Source organism: Lichenostomus cassidix, chromosome 18 (assembly GCF_008360975.1).
Source record: "Lichenostomus cassidix isolate B80296 chromosome 18, HeHo_3.0, whole genome shotgun sequence".
Classification (NCBI taxonomy): Eukaryota; Metazoa; Chordata; class Aves; order Passeriformes; family Meliphagidae; genus Lichenostomus; species Lichenostomus cassidix.
The window spans coordinates 2171879-2178061 of NC_139498.1; the positions used below are offsets into that span (position 1 = coordinate 2171879).

The window sequence follows — 6183 nt, forward strand, 5'->3', positions numbered from 1 at the left end:
CTGCGATGAGGATTACAGAATGTAACTCTCCTTCGGAGGTGACGGCAGGGCCCTCATTTGCAAGTGATAAATGTCACTGCTCTTCCATCTGCAGCCTTTTAAAACCGTTCTGAGGGATGTAATGAGGCTGCACAGCCTCGGAGGGACGGCCAGGGGACAGCGGAGCCATTTGAGCTCTACTGAGTGTGTCACAGGGGAGTTGTCCTTTTTTTTTAATTCCTTTTTTTTTTAACAAAATGAGGTGCCCCAGGGGAAAGTCAGCAGCTCGAAGCGGCCCCACCTGAGTGTGTCTTGGGAGGAAGCCTACTGCCTCATATTTTTTAAAAGGGAAAGAAAAAAAATTATAATAATAGAGCCGAGCCAAAAATATCAAGCAGTTCATAGCTGTGAAAAAGCCAGGGAAAGCTGAGTCGCCGCCGGCCAGTGTTGTTCTTCCAAACAAGCTGACCACCCTCCCTTCATAACATTTTATTTATTAAAGCCAAATTGGCCCGCTGGAATAAAATTATACATATGTATATCCATGTATGCTTAGTTATTAATGACTGTGTTTCCATCGAGCCACAAGGTCCCTGTAGATTTTTGGGGGCTGTGAGCTACTGAATTCCTTAGAGGAGCAGAAATTTAACCCCTGTGGATGGGACGGGGCTACTATTCGGTTATAGCTCAGTTGTAGCTGATATAATTCGGTTATAATTCAGAAATAACTCGTTAGAAGAGTTATAATTCACATTGAAATCGTTAAAACTCAGCGCAGGCCGCGGGGCCGAGCTCGCACGCCGTTGCCGTGGCAACAGCGAGACGGCTTCCCATTGGTCGGTGTGAGGCCCAGCAGCCAATCAGCGCCCGCCGGGAAGATGGCGGCGGCCAGGCGCGGGCGGGAGGAGCGGGAGGAGCGGGGCTGAATTATGGAATAAAATCAGTGTAAATAACTCCATCCCCGAGTAACTCCATCCTTAACCAGTCCCTCCAAGCACCCATTTCCCACCAAACAATCCCCAGGGACCGGCTGAGCGCTGTAAGAACCACGCTCCTAAATAATAACACAAATTGACCAAACGCCTTAGAGGCTCGGGGCAGCAGAAGCAACACCTTCGGTATTTTCCGCTGTTTGTTTTTATTTTTTTCCCCCCTCACTGCGTTCATTCCCATTTTAAAGTCCCCCGTATTTACCTGCAGCACAGTCTAGACAGCCTAATGAAATAGTAAGAGCCCAGCGGGTTTTCACAAGAATGTAAACAAAAAGAGCATCAGAAATGGATATATTTGAGGACGAATCGGATGGGCGCTGAGCGTGCCACGGGCAAGGGTATCCCGGCTTTATTAGGTGCATTGTTCCTAAAATCAGTCCTAAAATCCCCAAAGGAACCACCCCGTTGTTCGCAGGTCACGTTTACAAAATATCCTCCAAGATGCAGTTTGATCCCAAAGGGGATTTTTCCAGGCAGTTCATAAAACCAGGTTGTGAGTCACCACTGGAAGCTAATGGGAGCAAGGCCTGGAACTTATCTAGGTGCTTTTAATAAATCCTGCTCTTTCCATATCGACGTGATTAAATGCATAATGTGCTTTTTTTAACGGTGACCCAGTGTTTATTCAGTGCCAAGAGCAGCAAGCTGAGCACTAAAATACTCCGTACTTCTGGAAAATAGTGCCTGCTCTGGAGAATCCAGAATATGAACAAGCAGGTAATGTGCAGCCAGAGTGAGGCAGAGAAACGAAGCTTCTCCCTCAGCACCTCACAGCAGGGTTTTGTCTTTTAATTTGGGTTAAATTCTAAATTTTAGAAGTTCCTTCTGAGCTGTCAAGGCCAGGTTTTCAGCTTATTTTTGTTTCTCCCAGCAAACATCCCCAGAGATGTTGTGTTTTTTTATGAAGCATGTTCATCACTGACAGCAGTGGTTTCCTTTCAGTGCTAATTGTTCATTTATCATTCCCTTCTAGGGATGCAGTTGGATAAAAAGCCCTTTTGTTGAGGAGCATCCTGTGAGCTGCAGGAGCAGCAGGGGAAGCCCAGTAATTCCTCATAGACTGAATGAGACACATTCAGTGATAATAAAATTGCAAAAGTTCAGAGCCAGAAGGAAATTAAATAGGTGGTATAGTTGGACTTCTCACACCACACCTGGGCTTGGATGTGTGCCTGACGAGTTCCTAAATGTTTTTAGCACCTCCAGGTATCTTCCATGGCATTGTGAGGTGGATCTTCTTAACGTTCCACCTCTGTGACACTGAGAAGCTCTTCACTAACTCGGCCAAATTAAGCAAATTAAATTGCTCTGAAGTGCCTCCCTTCAGCTTAAACATCTTAGAACTAAACGTGTGTTGTAAGAAAAGGGCAGAAATGTGGAGTGTTGCTTTTCCTGAGGTGTCTTCTGGTTTTATTTGGGAACTTTAAATTGAAAACTTCACTGTGGAACCTCTGTGTTGGTTCCATACTGCATTGCTGGGGGATGAGGATCAGGAATTGTGAAAAGGGTTGAGCAATACCATGTGATGGAATTTTGGGTGACAGGAGTATTCCTTGAACATTTCAGAAGCTGGAGACAGAGGAAGAAGCCAGGCCCAGAAATAAAAGCTTCCTTACCTGAGCTGAACATTTCTCACTCTCAGATGAAAGTTGTGGCATCGAATTCGATTGAGACACAGTTGATATGCCATAAGTGGCCAGGAGAGGAAATCCCAGTTTATATGAGTCACCATTTTTGTGCAAATATTAACTTTGGCTGATACACATTTCTGCTGATATCTCTTTTCCAGATCTGAGTCTCAGAGTACATTGTCTTGGCTCCATTGAACTGGAGCCTTCGGTTCTTTGAATAACTTTCCTTTTAAAACGTTTTATCTATTTATTGTATCTGAAAGGTAAAGAAAACACAGTTTTCCCCATGATTCCACTGCCAGTGATGTAGTATTAAATTCTGCACCAGTGGAAAACTTAGATTTACAAATGGCAAAAAGCACAGTGGTGAGGATTTGGGGTTCTGTGCTAAAACTAGTGGAAAATCCAAGAAGCTGGCAAGCCCTGCTTCCCAGGATCTCCCTGCCCTTCCATCCCCATGTTCTCACTGGTTTATTTTATCAGTAGAAACATTGGTGGACACTGGAATTAAGATTTCATTTTGAAAAATCTTCATATTCCTGGCAAAATACTCTTCAAGGTTGTGCCCACCGACCAGACTGTTTTCTGTTCAGAATTAATTGCAGATGATGAGAAGAGAGGAGATTAATTAAATATTGCTTGTGCCAGGATCCTGATCCTACAAATTTCAATACCTGCAATGGAGAAACATGGGAATGCAGAGCTGGAATCCACAATTCCAGGTGTCTGGAGGAGATACCAAATTTTTATCATTACAGGGAAAAAATAGGACAGAAGCTAAACACAGAATGTATGAAAAGTCTAGAATTTAAATAAATCACTTTTTAATTCATTCTTTATTAGTCTCTTCTCACTCTGTGGGTGTTAAAGTGCTGATGCGAGATGATAAGGGATAGTGATCCTCCCAGGAGTCACCAGCCCTGGGGACAGCAGTGTTCCCCATGCTGCTGCTGCTGGAGCTGCATTGTTGCACAGTTCCAGACAGAACACAAAAATGAACTTTTCCAGCTGGAAAGCCAAGCAGCGTTTGAGGGAGGGTGACTATAAATAACCCAGGTTTGGACAATGTACCAGGGCTAACACCCTTAGCCTTGCAAAATGTGCCCTGGGATCCTCCATGGCCACAAGTGGTCAGGAGTTTGGGTTTGGCTTCCTACAGGAACATACTTTCTTCATGACCTCGACACTCGTGTCCCCTGTGGTGCCACCTTCCCCTGCAGGCTGGCAGCTGGGACTTGGGGACACTGGAAATAGCCAACATTTATTTCACCCTCGCTGTAAGTCCTTCACAAAATGGGTAAAACAAACTGCTGGCCAGATAAGGGACAGCCAGAATGGAAAGGAACTGGGAAAGGATCCATCGCCAGATTAACTGAGGAGGCACAATTCCAGGGCATCATCCGGGAGCTCTGTCTTGTTCTGCTGCTTTGTTTGACATTGTCAAGTTTGTGTTGTTTCATTTTGGGTCCTTATTTCATCTTATTTTTGGACTTCTGGGCTGTTGCAACTTCCAGAGTTACCGAGTCCCTTTGCACTTATCTTATCTGGGTTTCCTAATTTCCACTATTAGGTGATGTCTGACACCCTCTTTGGTCCGATCTGGTTGTCTGGACATGCAGTGAGTCACTGCCTCTCTCCCCCAGCATTTTCCGAGCTGCCCTCACCCCTGCTTTGAGGGGAAACTGTTTTCATGGGGTTGTGTCAGTCCATTGAAGGTACTGCCACATCTGGATGGGGGTTAAGGTGAAAATCTAACAGATAAAAGGTGTTCTGTTCATTCTTTGCGGGGGGATAGTCGGAGGATATAGCTTTGGACATGGGAAATACTCCAGATGTTTTCAAATTGTTGGGTTCTGGGTTGGAAGGGGGTTTGTGGCAAAACCTCATGCTCTGAACAAGGGAATGACCTCAAATATGAAAGAAGGACAACAGGGAGGACAGAAATGCTCTGATTTCATCTGCTCCTGTGTGATTCCCCGTGATTGTTTTCTCAGCCCCGAGGCCTTGGACGATCAACTTCCTCCTCACTTTGTGTCTTCAGCGTCACAGCAAAGCCCAGCGATGTGTGCTGAGCGATTGCCGGGCTGGGATTATTGCCGATCGTTGCTCAACAGAAGCTTTGATCCACCGCGGGCTGATCCCACCGCAGCCCGGGGCTTGTAATTGCATTCCAATGGGTATCCCTAATTCCCCCGGAGAGCAGGGAACAATCCTCTGAAGTCGGGCTGCTTCCTCTGCATTGTAACTGCTGGCCGATGACCAGTGTTTGCTGACTCCTCTGAGTCATTTGCCAGTGTGATGCTTGGCCAAAGAAATGGGTTTGCAAGAGCTCTATCATCATTAATCATTAATTAATGTGATTGCCCACGGTTGGGATGGAGCAGGTGCCTCAGGCCGGACTGGAAGAACCAGTGGCGCACGGAAGGGTTGGGTTGTCCCCATTCCATCCCTGCCGGGCGATCCAAGTCACTCAGCAGTGGCAGGATTTGGCATTTTTCCCTGCCCGAAGGAGTTTGCAGTTTGAAGAAGTGCTGCTTTCTTCATCCTGCCCGGAGAGCCGTTCCCATGTCACTCAGCGGGATGAATTCCCATCTTGCTTTTATTGAAATGGAAATGAAGGCAGTCAGGACTTTACTTAACCTGCACGAGGGTTTCCTTGCAGGGAGCGTGCCAGGGATGTGTCCGAGGCTCTGTTCTTCCAGCTTTCACCCTTGAAATGTGCTGGAATTATGGTTTGAGGGCTGAAAGGGGGAGAAAAGAGGGGTTTGAGGGAGCTGACAAATGCCAGCACTCAAATCCTAAGGTGAATTCCAGAGTGGGGAGCACAGGGGGCAAAAAATCAGTGTGAGGGACAGGGGTGGGTGACAGTGTCATGGGGAGGGTGCTGAAAAGACAGGATTCGAGTCAGAGCTGCACATCTGGCTGAGGTAAAGGATCCCAATCAGAGCTGCACATCTGGCTGAGGTGAAGGATCCCAATCAGAGCTGCACATCTGGCTGAAATGAAGGATCCCAGTCAGAGCTGCACATCTGGCTGAGGTGAAGGATCCCAGTCAGAGCTGCACATCTGGCTGAGGTGAAGGATCCCCACACACACCCTGCTGCCAGGACTTGCTGGTGGGTTTCTGTCCCACTTGAAGAACATTTTATGTTCACCCCTCAGGATGTGAGTAACAACTCAGAGGCTCCTCAGTGAGCCCTGCAAATTGCACAATTAAAATATGATTGGCTTATTGCGGGAAAGACAATTAGGAATGGGTTGATGGATGATGTGCTGCTGCTGGAATTGAGAGCCCCAGAGGCTCTGTGTTCTGAAGTCCCTCCCAACACTTCTCACTTGGCTGCTAGATTAGAAATAAAAGTTGTTAATGCATTAAAATGCACTTCTGTAAATGATTTCCATTTTATTTATTAAGTAGAAAGTAATTAATACTATCGATATTCATAATCTCAGCCTTTTCAAACATTTTTACTCCAGTATCAAGGGTGACAAAAACATCTTCCGGAGCTAGAGAAGGAGCAAGGCAGTGATGGAAGTCTTTAGTTCCCATAAATATAATTCCTATAAAGTCTGGACACCCT

At 46.1% G+C, this 6183-nt stretch overlaps 1 long non-coding RNA gene across 1 annotated transcript; it reads left to right on the forward strand.

Annotated features, from left to right (window-relative positions):
* The first annotated feature begins 855 nt into the window (after positions 1 to 855).
* LOC146429387 (uncharacterized) lies at positions 856 to 3473 on the forward strand. The gene is made up of 3 exons (XR_014855567.1): positions 856 to 1097; positions 1945 to 2096; positions 2538 to 3473. It is a non-coding gene; the product is annotated as an uncharacterized LOC146429387 (long non-coding RNA).
* The last annotated feature ends 2710 nt before the right edge of the window (positions 3474 to 6183 follow it).